Genomic DNA, 25,470 nt, shown 5'->3' with positions numbered 1-25,470 from the left:
GAGATAAGTGTGTGTGAAAGCCGTCCTTCAACTAGCTTGTTGGGAACACAAAGTTTCTTTTCAGTTGCAAACCCCAATCCATAAATATATATGGGGTGGTACTACCTCCAACTCGGTTTTACAGTGAAAACTGCAGGAACTTCAAACCGGCACTAGGAAACAGACTGAGAAACCAGAGTAAAAGTTACTCCTGCAACCCGTTCCATTTTTCCTAGATGAACGAACGTCTCTCCACATGCTCAGTTCAGAGAGATTATTGTGTGTGAAAGCCGTCCTTCACCTAGCTTGTGGGGAACACAATGTTTCTTTTCAGTTGCAAAATCCAATCCATACATATATATGGGGAGGTTCTAGCTCTATCCCGGTTTTACAGAGAAAACTGCAGGTACTTCAAACCGGCACTAGGAAACAGACTGAGAAACCAGAGTAAAATTTACCTGCAACCCTTTCCCTTTGTGCTAGATGAACGAACGTCTTTCCACATGCTCAGTTCTGAGAGATAAGTGTGTGTGAAAGCCGTCCTTCACCTTCATTGTTGGGAACACAAAGTTTCTTTTCAGTTGCAAACTCCACTCCATACATATATATGGGGAGGTACTAGCTCCAACTCTGTTTTACAGTGAAAAGTGCAGGAACATCAAACCGGCACTAGGAAACAGACTGAGAAACCAGAGTAATAGTTTCTCCTGCAACCCGTTCCCTTTGTGCTAGATGAACGAAAGTCTCTCCACATGCTCAGTTCTGAGAGATAAGTGTGTGTGAAATCAGTCCTTCACCTAGCTTGTTGGGAACACAAAGTTTCTTTTCAGTTACAAACTCACTCCATACATATATATGGGGAGGTACTAGCTCCAACTCGGTTTTACAGTGAAAACTGCAGGAAATTCAAACCGGCACTAGGAAACAGACTGAGAAACCAGAGTAAAATTTCTCCTGCAACCCGTTCCATTTGTGCTAGATGAACGAACGTCTCTCCACATGCTCATTTCTGAGAGGTAAGTGTGTGTGAAAGCCGTCCTTCACCTAGCTTGTTGGGAACACAAAGTTTCTTTTCAGTTGCAAACTCCATTCCATACATATATATGGGGAGGTACTAGCTCCAACCCTGTTTTACAGTGAAAACTGCAGGAACTTCAAACCGGCACTAGGAAACAGACTGAGAAACCAGAGTAAAAGTTACTCCTGCATCCCGTTCCCTTTGTGCTAGATGAACGAACGTCTCTCCACATGCTCAGTTCTCAGAGAAAAGTGTGTGTGAAAGCCGTCCTTCACCTAGCTTGTTGGGAACACAAATTTTCTTTTCAGTTGCAAACTCCACTCCATACATATATATGGGGAAGTACTAGCTCCAGCTCGGTTTTGCAGTGAAAACTGCAGGAACTTCAAACCGGCACTAGGAAACAGACTGAGAAAACAGAGTAAAAGTTTCTCCTGCAACCCGTTCCCTTTGTGCTAGATGAACGAACGTCTCTCCACATGCTCAGTTCTGAGAGATAAGTGTGTGTGAAAGCCGTCCTTCACCTAGCTTGCTGGGAACACAAAGTTTCTTTTCAGTTGCAAACTCCACTCCATACATATATATGGGGAGGTACTAGCTGCAACTCGGTTTTACAGTGAAAACTGCAGGAACTTCAAACCGGCAATAGGAAATAGACTGAGAAACCAGAGTAAAAGTTTCTACTGCAAACCGTTCCCTTTGTGCTAGATGAACGAACGTCTCTCCACATGCTCAGTTCTGAGAGATAAGTGTGTGTGAAAGCCGTCCTTCACCTAGCTTGTTGGAAACACAAAGTTTCTTTTCAGTTGCAAATTCCACTCCATACATATATAAGAGGAGGTACTAGCTGCAACTCGGTTTTACCGTGAAAACTGCAGGAACTTCAAACCGGCACTAGGAAACAGACTGAGAAACCACAGAAAAAGATTCTCCTGCAACCTGTTCCCTTTGTGCTAGATGAACGAACGTCTCTCCACATGCTCAGTTCTGAGAGATAAGTGTGTGTGAAAGCCGTCCTTCACCTAGCTTGTTGGGAACACAAAGTTTCTTTTCAGTTGCAAACTCCACTCCATACATATATATGGGGAGGTACAAGCTGCAACTCGGTTTTACAGTGAAAACTGCAGGAACTTCAAACCGGCACTAGGAAACAGAGTGAGAAACCAGAGTAAAAGTTTCTCCTGCAAACCGTTCCCTTTTTGCTAGATGAACGAACGTCTCTCCACATGCTCAGTTCTGAGAGATAAGTGAGTGTGAAAGCCGTCCTTCACCTAACTTGTTGGGAACACAAAGTTTCTTTTCAGTTGCAAACTCCAATCCATACATATATATGGGTTGGTACTACCTCCAACTCAGTTTTATAGTGAAAACTGCAGGAACTTCAAACCGACACTAGGAAACAGACTGAGAAACCAGAGTAAAAGTTACTCCTGCAACCCGTTCCTTTTGTGCTAGATGAACGAACGTCTCTCCACATGCTCAGTTCTGAGAGATAAGTGTGTGTGAAAGCCGTCCTTCACCTAGCTTGTTGGGAACACAGTGTTTCTTTTCAGTTGCAAACTCCAATCCATACATATATATGGGGAGGTACTAGCTCTAACCCGGTTTTACAGTGAAAACTGCAGGTACTTCAAACCGGCACTAGGAAACAGACTGAGAAACCAGAGTAAAATTTACCTGCAACCCGTTCCCTTTGTGCTAGATGAACGAAAGTCTCTCCACATGCTCAGTTCTGAGAGATAAGTGTGTGTGAAATCCGTCCTTCACCTAGCTAGTTGGGAACACAAAGTTTCTTTTCAGTTGCAAACTCACTCCATACATATATATGGGGAGGTACTAGCTCCAAATCGGTTTTACAGTGAAAACTGCAGGAACTTCAAACCGGCACTAGGAAACAGACTGAGAAACTAGAGTAAAAGTTTCTCCTGCAACCCGTTCCATTTGTGCTAGATGAACGAACGTCTCTCCACATGCTCATTTCTGAGAGGTAAGTGTGTGTGAAAGCCGTCCTTCACTGAGCTTGTTGGGAACACAAAGTTTCTTTTCAGTTGCAAACTCCACTCCATACATATATATGGGGAGGTACTAGCTCCAACCCGGTTTTACAGTGAAAACTGCAGGAACTTCAAACCGGCACTAGGAAACAGACTGAGAAACCAGAGTAAAAGTTTCTCCTGCAACCCGTTCCCTTTGTGCTAGATGAACGAACGTCTCTCCAGATGCTCATTTCTCAGAGAAAAGTGTGTGTGAAAGCCGTCCTTCACCTAGCTTGTTGGGAACACAAAGTTTCTTTTCAGTTGCAAACTCCACTCCATACATATATATGGGGAGGTACTAGCTCCAGCTCGGTTTTGCAGTGAAAACTGCAGGAACTTCAAACCGGCACTAGGAAAGAGACTGAGAATACAGAGTAAAAGTTTCTCCTGCATCCCGTTCCCTTTGTGCTAGATGAACGAACGTCTCTCCACATGCTCAGTTCTGAGAGATAAGTGTGTGTGAAAGCCGTCCTTCAACTAGCTTGTTGGGAACACAAAGTTTCTTTTCAGTTGCAAACTCCACTCCATACATATATATGGGGAGGTACTAGCTGCAACTCGGTTTTACAATGAAAACTGCAGGAATTTCAAACCGGCACTAGGAAACAGTCTGAGAAAAAAGAGTAAAAGTTTCTCCTGCAAACCGTTCCCTTTGTTCTAGATGAACGAACGTCTCTCCACATGCTCAGTTCTGAGAGATAAGTGTGTGTGAAAGCCGTCCTTCACCTAGCTTGTTGGAAACACAAAGTTTCTTTTCCGTTGCAAACTCCACTCCATACATATATAAGAGGAGGTACTAGCTGCAAATCGGTTTTACAGTGAAAACTGCAGGAACTTCAAACCGGCACTTGGAAACAGACTGAGAAACCACAGAAAAAGATTCTCCAGCAACCCGTTCCCTTTGTGCTAGATGAACGAAAGTCTCTCCACATGCTCAGTTCTGAGAGATAAGTGTGTGTGAAATCCGTCCTTCACCTAGCTAGTTGGGAACACAAAGTTTCTTTTCAGTTGCAAACTCACTCCATACATATATATGGGGAGGTACTAGCTCCAAATCGGTTTTACAGTGAAAACTGCAGGAACTTCAAACCGGCACTAGGAAACAGACTGAGAAACTAGAGTAAAAGTTTCTCCTGCAACCCGTTCCATTTGTGCTAGATGAACGAACGTCTCTCCACATGCTCATTTCTGAGAGGTAAGTGTGTGTGAAAGCCGTCCTTCACTGAGCTTGTTGGGAACACAAAGTTTCTTTTCAGTTGCAAACTCCACTCCATACATATATATGGGGAGGTACTAGCTCCAACCCGGTTTTACAGTGAAAACTGCAGGAACTTCAAACCGGCACTAGGAAACAGACTGAGAAACCAGAGTAAAAGTTTCTCCTGCAACCCGTTCCCTTTGTGCTAGATGAACGAACGTCTCTCCAGATGCTCATTTCTCAGAGAAAAGTGTGTGTGAAAGCCGTCCTTCACCTAGCTTGTTGGGAACACAAAGTTTCTTTTCAGTTGCAAACTCCACTCCATACATATATATGGGGAGGTACTAGCTCCAGCTCGGTTTTGCAGTGAAAACTGCAGGAACTTCAAACCGGCACTAGGAAAGAGACTGAGAATACAGAGTAAAAGTTTCTCCTGCAACCCGTTCCCTTGGTGCTAGATGAACGAACGTCTCTCCACATGCTCAGTTCTGAGAGATAAGTGTGTGTGAAAGCCGTCCTTCAACTAGCTTGTTGGGAACACAAAGTTTCTTTTCAGTTGCAAACTCCACTCCATACATATATATGGGGAGGTACTAGCTGCAACTCGGTTTTACAATGAAAACTGCAGGAATTTCAAACCGGCACTAGGAAACAGTCTGAGAAACCAGAGTAAAAGTTTCTCCTGCAAACCGTTCCCTTTGTTCTAGATGAACGAACGTCTCTCCACATGCTCAGTTCTGAGAGATAAGTGTGTGTGAAAGCCGTCCTTCACCTAGCTTGTTGGAAACACAAAGTTTCTTTTCAGTTGCAAACTCCACTCCATACATATATAAGAGGAGGTACTAGCTGCAACTCGGTTTTACAGTGAAAACTGCAGGAACTTCAAACCGGCACTTGGAAACAGACTGAGAAACCACAGAAAAAGATTCTCCAGCAACCTGTTCCCTTTGTGCTAGATGAACGAACGTCTCTCCACATGCTCAGTTCTGAGAGATTAGTGTGTGTGAAAGCCGTCCTTCACCTAGCTTGTTGGGAACACAAAGTTTCTTTTCAGTAGCAAACTCCACTCCATACATATATATGGGGAGGTACTAGCTCCAACTCGGTTTTATAGTGAAAACTGCAGGAACTTCAAACCGGCACTAGGAAACAGACTGAGAAAACAGAGTAAAAGTTTCTCCTGCAACCCGTTCCCTTTGTGCTAGATGAACGAACGTCTCTCCTCATGCTCAGTTCTGAGAGATAAGTGTGTGTGAAAGCCATCCTTCACCTAGCTTGTTGGGAACACAAAGTTTCTTTTCAGTTGCAAACTCCACTCCATACATATATATGGGGAGGTACTAGCTGCAACTCGGTTTTACAGTGAAAACTGCAGGAACTTCAAACCGGCACTAGGAAACAGACTGAGAAACCAGAGTAAAATTTCTTCTGCAACCCGTTCCCTTTGTGCTAGATGAATGAACGTCTCTCCACATGCTCAGTTCTCAGAGATAAGTGTGTGTGAAAGCCGTCCTTCAACTAGCTTGTTGGGAACACAAAGTTTCTTTTCAGTTGCAAACCCCAATCCATAAATATATATGGGGTGGTACTACCTCCAACTCGGTTTTACAGTGAAAATTGCAGGAACTTCAAACCGGCACTAGGAAACAGACTGAGAAACCAGAGTAAAAGTTACTCCTGCAACCCGTTCCATTTTTCCTAGATGAACGAACGTCTCTCCACATGCTCAGTTCAGAGAGATTATTGTGTGTGAAAGCCGTCGTTCACCTAGCTTGTGGGGAACACAATGTTTCTTTTCAGTTGCAAAATCCAATCCATACATATATATGGGGAGGTTCTAGCTCTATCCCGGTTTTACAGAGAAAACTGCAGGTACTTCAAACCGGCACTAGGAAACAGACTGAGAAACCAGAGTAAAATTTACCTGCAACCCTTTCCCTTTGTGCTAGATGAACGAACGTCTTTCCACATGCTCAGTTCTGAGAGATAAGTGTGTGTGAAAGCCGTCCTTCACCTTCATTGTTGGGAACACAAAGTTTCTTTTCAGTTGCAAACTCCACTCCATACATATATATGGGGAGGTACTAGCTCCAACTCTGTTTTACAGTGAAAAGTGCAGGAACATCAAACCGGCACTAGGAAACAGACTGAGAAACCAGAGTAATAGTTTCTCCTGCAACCCGTTCCCTTTGTGCTAGATGAACGAAAGTCTCTCCACATGCTCAGTTCTGAGAGATAAGTGTGTGTGAAATCAGTCCTTCACCTAGCTTGTTGGGAACACAAAGTTTCTTTTCAGTTACAAACTCACTCCATACATATATATGGGGAGGTACTAGCTCCAACTCGGTTTTACAGTGAAAACTGCAGGAAATTCAAACCGGCACTAGGAAACAGACTGAGAAACCAGAGTAAAATTTCTCCTGCAACCCGTTCCATTTGTGCTAGATGAACGAACGTCTCTCCACATGCTCATTTCTGAGAGGTAAGTGTGTGTGAAAGCCGTCCTTCACCTAGCTTGTTGGGAACACAAAGTTTCTTTTCAGTTGCAAACTCCACTCCATACATATATATGGGGAGGTACTAGCTCCAACCCTGTTTTACAGTGAAAACTGCAGGAACTTCAAACCGGCACTAGGAAACAGACTGAGAAACCAGAGTAAAAGTTACTCCTGCATCCCGTTCCCTTTGTGCTAGATGAACGAACGTCTCTCCACATGCTCAGTTCTCAGAGAAAAGTGTGTGTGAAAGCCGTCCTTCACCTAGCTTGTTGGGAACACAAAGTTTCTTTTCAGTTGCAAACTCCACTCCATACATATATATGGGGAAGTACTAGCTCCAGCTCGGTTTTGCAGTGAAAACTGCAGGAACTTCAAACCGGCACTAGGAAACAGACTGAGAAAACAGAGTAAAAGTTTCTCCTGCAACCCGTTCCCTTTGTGCTAGATGAACGAACGTCTCTCCACATGCTCAGTTCTGAGAGATAAGTGTGTGTGAAAGCCGTCCTTCACCTAGCTTGCTGGGAACACAAAGTTTCTTTTCAGTTGCAAACTCCACTCCATACATATATATGGGGAGGTACTAGCTCCAACTCGGTTTTACAGTGAAAACTGCAGGAATTTCAAACCGGCAATAGGAAATAGACTGAGAAACCAGAGTAAAAGTTTCTACTGCAAACCGTTCCCTTTGTGCTAGATGAACGAACGTCTCTCCACATGCTCAGTTCTGAGAGATAAGTGTGTGTGAAAGCCGTCCTTCACCTAGCTTGTTGGAAACACAAAGTTTCTTTTCAGTTGCAAATTCCACTCCATACATATATAAGAGGAGGTACTAGCTGCAACTCGGTTTTACCGTGAAAACTGCAGGAACTTCAAACCGGCACTAGGAAACAGACTGAGAAACCACAGAAAAAGATTCTCCTGCAACCTGTTCCCTTTGTGCTAGATGAACGAACGTCTCTCCACATGCTCAGTTCTGAGAGATAAGTGTGTGTGAAAGCCGTCCTTCACCTAGCTTGTTGGGAACACAAAGTTTCTTTTCAGTTGCAAACTCCACTCCATACATATATATGGGGAGGTACAAGCTGCAACTCGGTTTTACAGTGAAAACTGCAGGAACTTCAAACCGGCACTAGGAAACAGAGTGAGAAACCAGAGTAAAAGTTTCTCCTGCAAACCGTTCCCTTTGTGCTAGATGAACGAACGTCTCTCCACATGCTCAGTTCTGAGAGATAAGTGAGTGTGAAAGCCGTCCTTCACCTAACTTGTTGGGAACACAAAGTTTCTTTTCAGTTGCAAACTCCAATCCATACATATATATGGGGTGGTACTACCTCCAACTCAGTTTTATAGTGAAAACTGCAGGAACTTCAAACCGACACTAGGAAACAGACTGAGAAACCAGAGTAAAAGTTACTCCTGCAACCCGTTCCTTTTGTGCTAGATGAACGAACGTCTCTCCACATGCTCAGTTCTGAGAGATAAGTGTGTGTGAAAGCCGTCCTTCACCTAGCTTGTTGGGAACACAGTGTTTCTTTTCAGTTGCAAACTCCAATCCATACATATATATGGGGAGGTACTAGCTCTAACCCGGTTTTACAGTGAAAACTGCAGGTACTTCAAACCGGCACTAGGAAACAGTCTGAGAAACCAGAGTAAAATTTACCTGCAACCCGTTCCCTTTGTGCTAGATGAACGAAAGTCTCTCCACATGCTCAGTTCTGAGAGATAAGTGTGTGTGAAATCCGTCCTTCACCTAGCTAGTTGGGAACACAAAGTTTCTTTTCAGTTGCAAACTCACTCCATACATATATATGGGGAGGTACTAGCTCCAAATCGGTTTTACAGTGAAAACTGCAGGAACTTCAAACCGGCACTAGGAAATAGACTGAGAAACTAGAGTAAAAGTTTCTCCTGCAACCCGTTCCATTTGTGCTAGATGAACGAACGTCTCTCCACATGCTCATTTCTGAGAGGTAAGTGTGTGTGAAAGCCGTCCTTCACTGAGCTTGTTGGGAACACAAAGTTTCTTTTCAGTTGCAAACTCCACTCCATACATATATATGGGGAGGTACTAGCTCCAACCCGGTTTTACAGTGAAAACTGCAGGAACTTCAAACCGGCACTAGGAAACAGACTGAGAAACCAGAGTAAAAGTTTCCCCTGCAACCCGTTCCCTTTGTGCTAGATGAACGAACGTCTCTCCAGATGCTCATTTCTCAGAGAAAAGTGTGTGTGAAAGCCGTCCTTCACCTAGCTTGTTGGGAACACAAAGTTTCTTTTCAGTTGCAAACTCCACTCCATACATATATATGGGGAGGTACTAGCTCCAGCTCGGTTTTGCAGTGAAAACTGCAGGAACTTCAAACCGGCACTAGGAAAGAGACTGAGAAAACAGAGTAAAAGTTTCTCCTGCAACCCGTTCCCTTTGTGCTAGATGAACGAACGTCTCTCCACATGCTCAGTTCTGAGAGATAAGTGTGTGTGAAAGCCGTCCTTCAACTAGCTTGTTGGGAACACAAAGTTTCTTTTCAGTTGCAAACTCCACTCCATACATATATATGGGGAGGTACTAGCTGCAACTCGGTTTTACAATGAAAACTGCAGGAACTTCAAACCGGCACTAGGAAACAGACTGAGAAACCAGAGTAAAAGTTTCTCCTGCAAACCGTTCCCTTTGTTCTAGATGAACGAACGTCTCTCCACATGCTCAGTTCTGAGAGATAAGTGTGTGTGAAAGCCGTCCTTCACCTAGCTTGTTGGAAACACAAAGTTTCTTTTCAGTTGCAAACTCCACTCCATACATATATAAGAGGAGGTACTAGCTGCAACTCGGTTTTACAGTGAAAACTGCAGGAACTTCAAACCGGCACTTGGAAACAGACTGAGAAACCACAGAAAAAGATTCTCCTGCAACCTGTTCCCTTTGTGCTAGATGAACGAACGTCTCTCCACATGCTCAGTTCTGAGAGATAAGTGTGTGTGAAAGCCGTCCTTCACCTAGCTTGTTGGGAACACAAAGTTTCTTTTCAGTTGCAAACTCCACTCCATACATATATATGGGGAGGTACAAGCTGCTACTCGGTTTTACCGTGAAAACTGCAGGAACTTCAAACCGGCACTAGGAAACAGAGTGAGAAACCAGAGTAAAAGTTTCTCCTGCAAACCGTTCCCTTTGTGCTAGATGAACGAACGTCTCTCCACATGCTCAGTTCTGAGAGATATGTGAGTGTGAAAGCCGTCCTTCAACTAACTTGTTGGGAACACAAAGTTTCTTTTCAGTTGCAAACTCCAATCCATACATATATATGGGGAGGTACTAGCTCTAACCCGGTTTTACAGTGAAAACTGCAGGTACTTCAAACCGGCACTAGGAAACAGACTGAGAAACCAGAGTAAAATTTACCTGCAACCCGTTCCCTTTGTGCTAGATGAACGAAAGTCTCTCCACATGCTCAGTTCTGAGAGATAAGTGTGTGTGAAATCCGCCCTTCACCTAGCTAGTTGGGAACACAAAGTTTCTTTTCAGTTGCAAACTCACTCCATACATATATATGGGGAGGTACTAGTTCCAAATCGGTTTTACAGTGAAAACTGCAGGAACTTCAAACCGGCACTAGGAAACAGACTGAGAAACTGGAGTAAAAGTTTCTCCTGCAACCCGTTCCATTTGTGCTAGATGAACGAACGTCTCTCCACATGCTCATTTCTGAGAGGTAAGTGTGTGTGAAAGCCGTCCTTCACCTAGCTTGTTGGGAACACAAAGTTTCTTTTCAGTTGCAAAATCCACTCCATACATATATATGGGGAGGTACTAGCTCCAACCCTTTTTTACAGTGAAAACTGCAGGAACTTCAAACCGGCACTAGGAAACAGACTGAGAAACCAGAGTAAAAGTTTCTCCTGCAACCCGTTCCCTTTGTGCTAGATGAACGAACGTCTCTCCAGATGCTCATTTCTCAGAGAAAAGTGTGTGTGAATGCCGTCCTTCAACTAGCTTGTTGGGAACACAAAGTTTCTTTTCAGTTGCAAACTCCACTCCATACATATATATGGGGAGGTACTAGCTCCAGCTCGGTTTTGCAGTGAAAACTGCAGGAACTTCAAACCGGCACTAGGAAACAGACTGAGAAAACAGAGTAAAAGTTTCTCCTGCAACCCGTTCCCTTTGTGCTAGATGAACGAACGTCTCTCCACATGCTCAGTTCTGAGAGATAAGTGTGTGTGAAAGCCGTCCTTCAACTAGCTTGTTGGGAACACAAAGTTTCTTTTCAGTTGCAAACTCCACTCCATACATATATATGGGGAGGTACTAGCTGCAACTCGGTTTTACAATGAAAACTGCAGGAACTTCAAACCGGCACTAGGAAACAGACTGAGAAACCAGAGTAAAAGTTTCTCCTGCAAACCGTTCCCTTTGTTCTAGATGAACGAACGTCTCTCCACATGCTCAGTTCTGAGAGATAAGTGTGTGTGAAAGCCGTCCTTCAGCTAGCTTGTTGGAAACACAAAGTTTCTTTTCAGTTGCAAACTTCACTCCATACATATATAAGAGGAGGTACTAGCTGCAACTCGGTTTTACAGTGAAAACTGCAGGAACTTAAAACCGGCACTAGGAAACAGACTGAGAAACCACAGAAAAAGATTCTCCTGCAACCTGTTCCCTTTGTGCTAGATGAACGAACGTCTCTCCACATGCTCAGTTCTGAGAGATAAGTGTGTGTGAAAGCCGTCCTTCACATAGCTTGTTGGGAACACAAAGTTTCTTTTCAGTTGCAAACTCCACTCCATACATATATATGGGGAGGTACTAGCTCCAAATTGGTTTTACAGTGAAAACTGCAAGAAATTCAAACCGGCACTAGGAAACAGACTGAGAAACCAGAGTAAAACTTTCTCCTGCAACCCGTCCCCTTTGTGCTAGATGAACGAACGTCTCTCCACATGCTCAGTTCTCAGAGAAAAGTGTGTGTGAAAGCCGTCCTTCATCTAGCTTGTTGGGAACACAAAGTTTCTTTTCAGTTGCAAACTCCACTCCATACATATATATGGGGAGGTACTAGCTCCAACTCGGTTTTACAGTGAAAACTGCAGGAACTTCAAACCGGCACTAGGAAACAGACTGAGAAAACAGAGTAAAAGTTTCTCCTGCAACCCGTTCCCTTTGTGCTAGATGAACGAACGTCTCTCCACATGCTCAGTTCTGAGAGATAACTGTGTGTGAAAGCCATCCTTCACCTAGCTTGTTGGGAACACAAAGTTCCTTTTCAGTTGCAAACTCCACTCCATACATATATATGGGGAGGTACTAGCTGCAAATCTGTTTTACAGTGAAAACTGCAGGAACTTCAAACCGGCACTAGGAAACAGACTGAGAAACCAAAGTAAAAGTTTCTCCTGCATCCCGTTCCTTTTGTGCTAGATGAACGAACGTCTCTCCACATGCTCAGTTCTGAGAGATAAGTGTGTGTGAAAGCCGTCCTTCACATAGCTTGTTGGGAACACAAAGTTTCTTTTCAGTTGCAAACTCCACTCCATACATATATATGGGGAGGTACTAGCTGCAACTCAGTTTTACAGTGAAAACTGCAGGAACTTCAAACCGGCACTAGGAAACAGACTGAGAAACCAGAGTTAAATTTTCTCCTGCAACCCGTTCCCTTTGTGCTAGATGAACGAACGTCTCTCCACATGCTCAGTTCTGAGAGATAAGTGAGTGTGAAAGCCGTCCTTCACCTAACTTGTTGGGAACACAAAGTTTCTTTTCAGTTGCAAACTCCGATCCATACATATATATGGGGTGGTACTACCTCCAACTCAGTTTTACAGTGAAAACTGCAGGAACTTCAAACCGGCACTAGGAAACAGACTGAGAAACCAGAGTAAAAGTTACTACTGCCACCCGTTCCTTTTGTGCTAGATGAACGAACGTCTCTCCACATGCTCAGTTCTGAGAGATAAGTGTGTGTGAAAGCCGTCCTTCACCTAGCTTGTTGGGAACACAATGTTTCTTTTCAGTTGCAAACTCCAATCCATACATATATATGGGGAGGTACTAGCTCTAACCCGGTTTTACAGTGAAAACTGCAGGTACTTCAAACCGGCACTAGGAAACAGACTGAGAAACCAGAGTAAAATTTACCTGCAACCCGTTACATTTGTGCTAGATGAACGAACGTCTCTCCACATGCTCAGTTCTGAGAGATAAGTGTGTGTGAAAGCAGTCTTTCACCTTCATTGTTGGGAACACAAAGTTTCTTTTCAGTTGCAAACTCCACTCCATATATATATATGGGGAGGTACTAGCTCCAAATCTGTTTTACAGTGAAAACTGCAGGAACATCAAACCGGCACTAGGAAACAGACTGAGAAACCAGAGTAATAGTTTCTCCTGCAACCCGTTCCCATTGTGCTAGATGAACGAATTTCTCTCCACATGCTAATTTGTGATAGATAATTGTGTGTGAAAGACTTCCTTCAACTAGATTGTAGGGAACACAAAGTTTCTTTTCAGATGCAAACTCCATTCCATACATATATATGGGGAGGTTCAAGCTCCTAGTCGGATTTAAAGTGAAAACTGCAGGAACTACAAACAGGCACTAGGAAACAGACTGAGAAACCAGAGAAAAAGTTTCTCCTGCAACCCGTTCCCTTTGTGCTAGATGAACGAAAGTCTCTCCACATGCTCAGTTTTGAGAGATAAGTGTGTGTGAAAGCCGTCCTTCACCTAGCTTGTTGGGAACACAAAGTTTCTTTTCAGTTGCAAACTCCACTCCATACATATATATGGGGAGTTACTAGCTCCATCTCCGTTTTACAGTGAAAACTGCAGGAACTTCAAACCGGCACTAGGAAAAAGACTGAGAAACCAGAGTAAAAGTTTCTCCTGCAAACCGTTCAATTGGTGCTAGATGAACTAACATCTCTCCACATGCTCACTTCAGAGAAATATGTGTGTGTGAAAGCAGTCCTTCAAATAGTTTCTTGGGAACACAAAGTTACCTTTCAGTTGCAAATTCCACTCCATGCATATATATGGGGAGATACTAGCTCCAACACGGTTTTACAGTGAAAACTGCAGGAAATTCAAGGCGACACTTGGAAACAGCCTGAGAAACCAGAGTAAAATTTTCTCATGCAACTCGTTCCCTTTTTGATAGATGAACGAACGTCTCTCCACATTCTAATTTGTGAGAGATAATTGTGTGTGAAAGCCGCCCTTCACCTAGCTTGTTGGGAACACAAAGTTTCTTTTCAGTGCAAACTCCACTCCATACATATATATGCGGAGATACAATCTCAAACTCGGTTTTACAGTGAAAACTGCAGGAAATTCAAACCGGCACTAGGAAACAGACTGAGAAACCAGAGAAAAAATTTCTCCTGCAACCCGTTCTATGTGCTAGATGAACGAACGCCTCTCCACATGGTCAGTTGTGAGAGATATGTGTGTGTGAAAGCCGTCCTTCACTCAGGTATTTGGGAACACAAAGTTTCTTTTCAGGTGCAAACACCACTCCATACATATATATGGAAATGTACAAGCTCCAAATCGGTTTTACAGTGAAAACTGCAGTAACTTCATACCGGAACTAGGAAACAGACTGAGAAACCAGAGAAAATTTTCTTCTGCAACCCGTTCCCATTGTGCTAGATGAACGAACGTCTCTCCACATGCTCAGATCTGAGAAATAAGTGTGTGTGAAAGCCGTCCTTCAAATAGCTTGTTGGGAACACAAAGTTACTTTTCAGTTGAAAATTCCACTCCATGCATATATATGGGGAGATACTAACTCCAACACGGTTTTACAGTGAAAACTGCAGGAAATTCAAACCGGCACTAGGAAACAGCCTGAGAAACCAGAGTAAAATTTCCCCTGAAAACCGTTCCCTTTGTGCTAGATGAACGAACGTCTCTCCACATGCTGAGTTGTGAGAGATAAGTGTGTGTGAAAGCCGTCCTTCACCTAGCTTGTTGGGAACACAAAGTTTCTTTGCGGTTGCTAACTCCACTCCATACATATATATGGGGATTTACTAGCTCCAACTCGGTTTTACACTGAAAACTGCAGGAACTTCAAACCGGCACTAGGTAAAAGACTGAGAAAACAGAGTAAATGTTTCTCCTGCAAACCGTTCAATTTGTGCTAGATGAACGAACCTCTCTCAACATGCTCAGTTCTGAGGAATAAGTGTGTGTGGAAGCCTTGCTTCACTTAGCTTGTTGGGAACACAAAGTTATTTTCAGTTGCAAACTCCAATTTATAAATATATATGGGGATGTACTAGCTCCAACTCGGTTTTAAAGTGAAAACTGCAGGAGATTCAAACCGGCACTAGGAAACAGACTGAGAAACCAGAGTAAAATTTTCTCCTGCAAACCGTTCCCTTTGTGCTAGATGAAGAAAATTTCTCTCCACATGCTAATTTGTGATAGATAATTGTGTGTGAAAGACTTCCTTCAACTAGATTGTGGGGAACACAAAGTTTCTTTTAAGATGCAAACTCCATTCCATTCATATATATGGGGAGGTTCAAGCTCCTAGTCTGATTTAAAGTTTAAACTGCAGGAACTTCAAACCTGCACTAGGAAACAGACTGAGAAACCAGAGAAAAAGTTTCTCCTGCAACCCGTTCCCTTTGTGCTATATGAATGAACGTCTATCCACATGCTCAGTTGTGAGAGTTAAGTGTGTGTGAAAGCCGTCCTTCACCTAGCTTGTTGGGAACACAAAGTTTCTTTTCAGTTGCAAACTCCACTCCATACATATATATGGGGAGTTACTAGCTCCATCTCCGTTTTACAGTGAAAACTGCAGGAACTTCAAACCGGCACTAGGAAAAAGACTGAGAAACCAGAGTAAAAGATTCTAATGCAAACCGTTCAATTGGTGCTAGATGAACTAATATCTCTCCACATGCTCAGTTCAGAGAAATAAGTGTGTGTGAAAGCCGTCCTTCAAATAGATTCTTGGGAACACAAAGTTACTTTTCAGTTGCAAATTCCACTCCATGCATATATATGGGGAGATACTAGCTCCAACACGGTTTTACAGTGAAAACTGCAGGAAATTCAAGCCGACACTAGGAAACAGCCTGAGAAACCAGAGTAAAAGTTTCTCATGCAACACGTTCCCTTTGTGCTAGATGAACGAACGTCTCTCCACATGCTAATTTGTGAGAGATAATTGTGTGTGAAAGCCGCCCTTCACCTAGCTTGTTGTGAACACAAAGTTTCTTTTCAGTGCAAACTCCACTCCATACATATATATGGGGAGGTACTAGCTGCAACTCGGTTTTACAATGAAAACTGCAGGAACTTCAAACCGGCACTAGGAAACAGACTGAGAAACCAGAGTAAAAGTTTCTCCTGCAAACCGTTCCCTTTGTTCTAGATGAACGAACGTCTCTCCACATGCTCAGTTCTGAGAGATAAGTGTGTGTGAAAGCCGTCCTTCAGCTAGCTTGTTGGAAACACAAAGTTTCTTTTCAGTTGCAAACTCCACTCCATACATATATAAGAGGAGGTACTAGCTGCAACTCGGTTTTACAGTGAAAACTGCAGGAACTTAAAACCGGCACTAGGAAACAGACTGAGAAACCACAGAAAAAGATTCTCCTGCAACCTGTTCCCTTTGTGCTAGATGAACGAACGTCTCTCCACATGCTCAGTTCTGAGAGATAAGTGTGTGTGAAAGCCGTACTTCACATAGCTTCTTGGGAACACAAAGTTTCTTTTCAGTTGCAAACTCCACTCCATACATATATATGGGGAGGTACTAGCTCCAAATTGGTTTTACAGTGAAAACTGCAAGAACTTCAAACCGGCACTAGGAAACAGACTGAGAAACCAGAGTAAAACTTTCTCCTGCAACCCGTCCCCTTTGTGCTAGATGAACGAACGTCTCTCCACATGCTCAGTTCTCAGAGAAAAGTGTGTGTGAAAGCCGTCCTTCATCTAGCTTGTTGGGAACACAAAGTTTCTTTTCAGTTGCAAACTCCACTCCATACATATATATGGGGAGGTACTAGCTCCAACTCGGTTTTACAGTGAAAACTGCAGGAACTTCAAACCGGCACTAGGAAACAGACTGAGAAAACAGAGTAAAAGTTTCTCCTGCAACCCGTTCCCTTTGTGCTAGATGAACGAACGTCTCTCCACATGCTCAGTTCTGAGAGATAACTGTGTGTGAAAGCCATCCTTCACCTAGCTTGTTGGGAACACAAAGTTCCTTTTCAGTTGCAAACTCCACTCCATACATATATATGGGGAGGTACTAGCTGCAACTCTGTTTTACAGTGAAAACTGCAGGAACTTCAAACCGGCACTAGGAAACAGACTGAGAAACCAAAGTAAAAGTTTCTCCTGCATCCCGTTCCTTTTGTGCTAGATGAACGAACGTCTCTCCACATGCTCAGTTCTGAGAGATAAGTGTGTGTGAAAGCCGTCCTTCACATAGCTTGTTGGGAACACAAAGTTTCTTTTCAGTTGCAAACTCCACTCCATACATATATATGGGGAGGTACTAGCTGCAACTCAGTTTTACAGTGAAAACTGCAGGAACTTCAAACCGGCACTAGGAAACAGACTGAGAAACCAGAGTTAAATTTTCTCCTGCAACCCGTTCCCTTTGTGCTAGATGAACGAACGTCTCTCCACATGCTCAGTTCTGAGAGATAAGTGAGTGTGAAAGCCGTCCTTCACCTAACTTGTTGGGAACACAAAGTTTCTTTTCAGTTGCAAACTCCGATCCATACATATATATGGGGTGGTACTACCTCCAACTCAGTTTTATAGTGAAAACTGCAGGAACTTCAAACCGGCACTAGGAAACAGACTGAGAAACCAGAGTAAAAGTTACTACTGCCACCCGTTCCTTTTGTGCTAGATGAACGAACGTCTCTCCACATGCTCAGTTCTGAGAGATAAGTGTGTGTGAAAGCCGTCCTTCACCTAGCTTGTTGGGAACACAATGTTTCTTTTCAGTTGCAAACTCCAATCCATACATATATATGGGGAGGTACTAGCTCTAACCCGGTTTTACAGTGAAAACTGCAGGTACTTCAAACCGGCACTAGGAAACAGACTGAGAAACCAGAGTAAAATTTACCTGCAACCCGTTACATTTGTGCTAGATGAACGAACGTCTCTCCACATGCTCAGTTCTGAGAGATAAGTGTGTGTGAAAGCAGTCTTTCACCTTCATTGTTGGGAACACAAAGTTTCTTTTCAGTTGCAAACTCCACTCCATATATATATATGTGGAGGTACTAGCTCCAAATCTGTTTTACAGTGAAAACTGCAGGAACATCAAACCGGCACTAGGAAACAGACTGAGAAACCAGAGTAATAGTTTCTCCTGCAACCCGTTCCCATTGTGCTAGATGAACGAATTTCTCTCCACATGCTAATTTGTGATAGATAATTGTGTGTGAAAGACTTCCTTCAACTAGATTGTAGGGAACACAAAGTTTCTTTTCAGATGCAAACTCCATTCCATACATATATATGGGGAGGTTCAAGCTCCTAGTCGGATTTAAAGTGAAAACTGCAGGAACTACAAACAGGCACTAGGAAACAGACTGAGAAACCAGAGAAAAAGTTTCTCCTGCAACCCGTTCCCTTTGTGCTAGATGAACGAAAGTCTCTCCACATGCTCAGTTTTGAGAGATAAGTGTGTGTGAAAGCCGTCCTTCACCTAGCTTGTTGGGAACACAAAGTTTCTTTTCAGTTGCAAACTCCACTCCATACATATATATGGGGAGTTACTAGCTCCATCTCCGTTTTACAGTGAAAACTGCAGGAACTTCAAACCGGCACTAGGAAAAAGACTGAGAAACCAGAGTAAAAGTTTCTCCTGCAAACCGTTCAATTGGTGCTAGATGAACTAACATCTCTCCACATGCTCACTTCAGAGAAATATGTGTGTGTGAAAGCAGTCCTTCAAATAGTTTCTTGGGAACACAAAGTTACTTTTCAGTTGCAAATTCCACTCCATGCATATATATGGGGAGATACTAGCTCCAACACGGTTTTACAGTGAAAACTGCAGGAAATTCAAGGCGACACTTGGAAACAGCCTGAGAAACCAGAGTAAAATTTTCTCATGCAACTCGTTCCCTTTTTGATAGATGAACGAACGTCTCTCCACATTCTAATTTGTGAGAGATAATTGTGTGTGAAAGCCGCCCTTCACCTAGCTTGTTGGGAACACAAAGTTTCTTTTCAGTGCAAACTCCACTCCATACATATATATGCGGAGATACAATCTCAAACTCGGTTTTACAGTGAAAACTGCAGGAACTTCAAACCGGCACTAGGAAACAGACTGAGAAACCAGAGAAAAATTTTCTCCTGCAAACCGTTCAATTGGTGTTAGAAGAACTAACATCTCTCCACATGCTCAGTTCTGAGAAATAAGTGTGTGTGAAAGCCGTCCTTCAAATAGCTTGTTGGGAACACAAAGTTACTTTTCAGTTGCAAATTCCACTCCATGCATATATATGGGGAGATACTAGCTCCAACACGGTTTTACAGTGAAAACTGCAGGAAATTCAAACCGGCACTAGGAAACAGACTGAGAAACCAGAGAAAAAATTTCTCCTGCAACCCGTTCTATGTGCTAGATGAACGAACGCCTCTCCACATGGTCAGTTGTGAGAGATATGTGTGTGTGAAAGCCGTCCTTCACTCAGGTATTTGGGAACACAAAGTTTCTTTTCAGGTGCAAACACCACTCCATACATATATATGGAAATGTACAAGCTCCAAATCGGTTTTACAGTGAAAACTGCAGTAACTTCATACCGGAACTAGGAAACAGACTGAGAAACCAGAGAAAATTTTCTTCTGCAACCCGTTCCCATTGTGCTAGATGAACGAACGTCTCTCCACATGCTCAGATCTGAGAAATAAGTGTGTGTGAAAGCCGTCCTTCAAATAGCTTGTTGGGAACACAAAGTTACTTTTCAGTTGAAAATTCCACTCCATGCATATATATGGGGAGATACTAACTCCAACACGGTTTTACAGTGAAAACTGCAGGAAATTCAAACCGGCACTAGGAAACAGCCTGAGAAACCAGAGTAAAATTTCCCCTGAAAACCGTTCCCTTTGTGCTAGATGAACGAACGTCTCTCCACATGCTGAGTTGTGAGAGATAAGTGTGTGTGAAAGCCGTCCTTCACCTAGCTTGTTGGGAACACAAAGTTTCTTTGCGGTTGCTAACTCCACTCCATACATATATATGGGGATTTACTAGCTCCAACTCGGTTTTACACTGAAAACTGCAGGAACTTCAAACCGGCACTAGGTAAAAGACTGAGAAAACAGAGTAAATGTTTCTCCTGCAAACCGTTCAATTTGTGCTAGATGAACGAACCTCTCTCAACATGCTCAGTTCTGAGGAATAAGTGTGTGTGGAAGCCTTGCTTCACTTAGCTTGTTGGGAACACAAAGTTATTTTCAGTTGCAAACTCCAATTTATAAATATATATGGGGATGTACTAGCTCCAACTCGGTTTTAAAGTGAAAACTGCAGGAGATTCAAACCGGCACTAGGAAACAGACTGAGAAACCAGAGTAAAATTTTCTCCTGCAAACCGTTCCCTTTGTGCTAGATGAAGAAAATTTCTCTCCACATGCTAATTTGTGATAGATAATTGTGTGTGAAAGACTTCCTTCAACTAGATTGTGGGGGACACAAAGTTTCTTTTAAGATGCAAACTCCATTCCATTCATATATATGGGGAGGTTCAAGCTCCTAGTCTGATTTAAAGTTTAAACTGCAGGAACTTCAAACCTGCACTAGGAAACAGACTGAGAAACCAGAGAAAAAGTTTCTCCTGCAACCCGTTCCCTTTGTGCTATATGAATGAACGTCTCTCCACATGCTCAGTTGTGAGAGTTAAGTGTGTGTGAAAGCCGTCCTTCACCTAGCTTGTTGGGAACACAAAGTTTCTTTTCAGTTGCAAACTCCACTCCATACATATATATGGGGAGTTACTAGCTCCATCTCCGTTTTACAGTGAAAACTGCAGGAACTTCAAACCGGCACTAGGAAAAAGACTGAGAAACCAGAGTAAAAGTTTCTAATGCAAACCGTTCAATTGGTGCTAGATGAACTAATATCTCTCCACATGCTCAGTTCAGAGAAATAAGTGTGTGTGAAAGCCGTCCTTCAAATAGATTCTTGGGAACACAAAGTTACTTTTCAGTTGCAAATTCCACTCCATGCATATATATGGGGAGATACTAGCTCCAACACGGTTTTACAGTGAAAACTGCAGGAAATTCAAGCCGACACTAGGAAACAGCCTGAGAAACCAGAGTAAAAGTTTCTCATGCAACACGTTCCCTTTGTGCTAGATGAACGAACGTCTCTCCACATGCTAATTTGTGAGAGATAATTGTGTGTGAAAGCCGCCCTTCACCTAGCTTGTTGTGAACACAAAGTTTCTTTTCAGTGCAAACTCCACTCCATACATATATATGCGGAGATACAAGCTCCAACTCGGTTTTACAGTGAAAACTGCAGGAAATTCAAACCGGCACTAGGAAACAGACTGAGAAACCAGAGAAAATTTTCTCCTGCAAACCGTTCAATTGGTGCTAGATGAACTAACATCTCTCCACATGCTCAGTTCTGAGAAATAAGTGTGTGTGAAAGCCGTCCTTTAAATAGCTTGTTGGGAACACAAAGTTACTTTTCAGTTGCAAACTCCACTCCATACATATATATGGGGAGGTACTAGCTCCAACCCGGTTTTACAGTGAAAACTGCAGGAACTTCAAACCGGCACTAGGAAACAGACTGAGAAACCAGAGTAAAAGTTACTCCTGCATCCCGTTCCCTTTGTGCTAGATGAACGAACGTCTCTCCACATGCTCAGTTCTCAGAGAAAAGTGTGTGTGAAAGCCGTCCTTCACCTAGCTTGTTGGGAACACAAAGTTTCTTTTCAGTTGCAAACTCCACTCCATACATATTTATGGGGAGGCACTAGCTCCAGCTCGGTTTTGCAGTGAAAACTGCAGGAACTTCAAACCGGCACTAGGAAACAGACTGAGAAAACAGAGTAAAAGTTTCTCCTGCAACCCGTTCCCTTTGTGCTAGATGAACGAACGTCTATCCACATGCTCAGTTCTGAGAGATAAGTGTGTGTGAAAGCCGTCCTTCACCTAGCTTGCTGGGAACACAAAGTTTCTTTTCAGTTGCAAACTCCACTCCATACATATATATGGGGAGGTACTAGCTGCAACTCGGTTTTACAGTGAAAACTGCAGGAACTTCAAACCGGCACTAGGAAACAGACTGAGAAACCACAGAAAAAGTTTCTCCTGCAACCTGTTCCCTTTGTGCTAGATGAACGAACGTCTCTCCACATGCTCAGTTCTGAGAGATAAGTGTGTGTGAAAGCCGTCCTTCACCTAGCTTGTTGGGAACACAAAGTTTCTTTTCAGTTGCAAACTCCACTCCATACATATATATGGGGAGGTACAAGCTGCAACTCGGTATTACAGTGAAAACTGCAGGAACTTCAAACCGGCACTAGGAAACAGAGTGAGAAACCAGAGTAAAAGTTTCTCCTGCAAACCGTTCCCTTTGTGCTAGATGAACGAACGTCTCTCCACGTGCTCAGTTCTGAGAGATAAGTGAGTGTGAAAGCCGTCCTTCACCTAACTTGTTGGGAACACAAAGTTCCTTTTCAGTTGCAAACTCCAATCCATACATATATATGGGGTGGTACTACCTCCAACTCAGTTTTATAGTGAAAACTGCAGGAACTTCAAACCGGCACTAGGAAACAGACTGAGAAACCAGAGTAAAAGTTACTCCTGCAACCCGTTCCCTTTGTGCTAGATGAACGAAAGTCTCTCCACATGCTCAGTTCTGAGAGATAAGTGTGTGTGAAATCCGTCCTTCACCTAGCTAGTTGGGAACACAAAGTTTCTTTTCAGTTGCAAACTCACTCCATACATATATATGGGGAGGTACTAGCTCCAAATCGGTTTTACAGTGAAAACTGCAGGAACTTCAAACCGGCACTAGGAAACAGACTGAGAAACTAGAGTAAAAGTTTCTCCTGCAACCCGTTCCCTTTGTGCTAGATGAACGAAAGTCTCTCCACATGCTCAGTTCTGAGAGATAAGTGTGTGTGAAATCCGTCCTTCACCTAGCTAGTTGGGAACACAAAGTTTCTTTTCAGTTGCAAACTCACTCCATACATATATATGGGGAGGTACTAGCTCCAAATCGGTTTTACAGTGAAAACTGCAGGAACTTCAAACCGGCACTAGGAAACAGACTGAGAAACTAGAGTAAAAGTTTCTCCTGCAACCCGTTCCATTTGTGCTAGATGAACGAACGTCTCTCCACATGCTCATTTCTGAGAGGTAAGTGTGTGTGAAAGACGTCCTTCACTGAGCTTGTTGGGAACACAAAGTTTCTTTTCAGTTGCAAACTCCACTCCATACATATATATGGGGAGGTACTAGCTCCAACCCGGTTTTACAGTGAAAACTGCAGGAACTTCAAACCGGCACTAGGAAACAGACTGAGAAACCAGAGTAAAAGTTTCTCCTGCAACCCGTTCCCTTTGTGCTAGATGAACGAACGTCTCTCCAGATGCTCTTTTCTCAGAGAAAAGTGTGTGTGAAAGCCGTCCTTCACCTAGCTTGTTGGGAACACAAAGTTTCTTTTCAGTTGCAAACTCCACTCCATACATATATATGGGGAGGTACTAGCTCCAGCTCGGTTTTGCAGTGAAAACTGCAGGAACTTCAAACCGGCACTAGGAAACAGACTGAGAAAACAGAGTAAAATTTTCTCCTGCAACCCGTTCCCTTTGTGCTAGATGAACGAACGTCTCTCCACATGCTCAGTTCTGAGAGATAAGTGTGTGTGAAAGCCGTCCTTCAACTAGCTTGTTGGGAACACAAAGTTTCTTTTCAGTTGCAAACTCCACTCCATACATATATATGGGGAGGTCCTAGCTGCAACTCGGTTTTACAATGAAAACTGCAGGAACTTCAAACCGGCACTAGGAAACAGACTGAGAAACCAGAGTAAAAGTTTCTCCTGCAAACCGTTCCCTTTGTTCTAGATGAACGAACGTCTCTCCACATGCTCAGTTCTGAGAGATAAGTGTGTGTGAAAGCCGTCCTTCACCTAGCTTGTTGGAAACACAAAGTTTCTTTTCAGTTGCAAACTCCACTCCATACATATATAAGAGGAGGTACTAGCTGCAACTCGGTTTTACAGTGAAAACTGCAGGAACTTCAAACCGGCACTAGGAAACAGACTGAGAAACCACAGAAAAAGATTCTCCTGCAACCTGTTCCCTTTGTGCTAGATGAACGAACGTCTCTCCACATGCTCAGTTCTGAGAGATAAGTGTGTGTGAAAGCCGTCCTTCACCTAGCTTGTTGGGAACACAAAGTTTCTTTTCAGTTGCAAACTCCAATCCATACATATATATGGTGAGGTACTAGCTCTAACCCGGTTTTACAGTGAAAACTGAAGGTACTTCAAACCGGCACTAGGAAACAGACTGAGAAACCAGAGTAAAATTTACCTGCAACCCGTTCCCTTTGTGCTAGATGAACGAAAGTCTCTCCACATGCTCAGTTCTGAGAGATAAGTGTGTGTGAAATCCGCCCTTCACCTAGCTAGTTGGGAACACAAAGTTTCTTTTCAGTTGCAAACTCCACTCCATACATATATATGGGGAGGTACTAGCTCCAACCCTTTTTTACAGTGAAAACTGCAGGAACTTCAAACCGGCACTAGGAAACAGACTGAGAAACCAGAGTAAAACTTTCTCCTGCAACCCGTCCCCTTTGTGCTAGATGAACGAACGTCTCTCCACATGCTCAGTTCTCAGAGAAAAGTGTGTGTGAAAGCCGTCCTTCATCTAGCTTGTTGGGAACACAAAGTTTCTTTTCAGTTGCAAACTCCACTCCATACATATATATGGGGAGGTACTAGCTCCAACTCGGTTTTACAGTGAAAACTGCAGGAACTTCAAACCGGCACTAGGAAACAGACTGAGAAAACAGAGTAAAAGTTTCTCCTGCAACCCGTTCCCTTTGTGCTAGATGAACGAACGTCTCTCCACATGCTCAGTTCTGAGAGATAACTGTGTTTGAAAGCCATCCTTCACCTAGCTTGTTGGGAACACAAAGTTCCTTTTCAGTTGCAAACTCCACTCCATACATATATATGGGGAGGTACTAGCTGCAACTCTGTTTTACAGTGAAAACTGCAGGAACTTCAAACCGGCACTAGGAAACAGACTGAGAAACCAAAGTAAAAGTTTCTCCTGCATCCCGTTCCTTTTGTGCTAGATGAACGAACGTCTCTCCACATGCTCAGTTCTGAGAGATAAGTGTGTGTGAAAGCCGTCCTTCACATAGCTTGTTGGGAACACAAAGTTTCTTTTCAGTTGCAAACTCCACTCCATACATATATATGGGGAGGTACTAGCTGCAACTCAGTTTTACAGTGAAAACTGCAGGAACTTCAAACCGGCACTAGGAAACAGACTGAGAAACCAGAGTAAAAGTTTCTCCTGCAACCCGTTCCCTTTGTGCTAGATGAACGAACGTCTCTCCACATGCTCAGTTCTGAGAGATAAGTGAGTGTGAAAGCCGTCCTTCACCTAACTTGTTGGGAACACAAAGTTTCTTTTCAGTTGCAAACTCCGATCCATACATATATATGGGGTGGTACTACCTCCAAC

This window comes from Camelus dromedarius, chromosome 9 (genome assembly GCF_036321535.1).
Source record: "Camelus dromedarius isolate mCamDro1 chromosome 9, mCamDro1.pat, whole genome shotgun sequence".
Lineage (NCBI taxonomy): Eukaryota > Metazoa > Chordata > Mammalia > Artiodactyla > Camelidae > Camelus > Camelus dromedarius.
The sequence above is the reverse complement of the archived record's forward strand: the minus strand, read 5'-3'. Positions refer to the sequence as shown.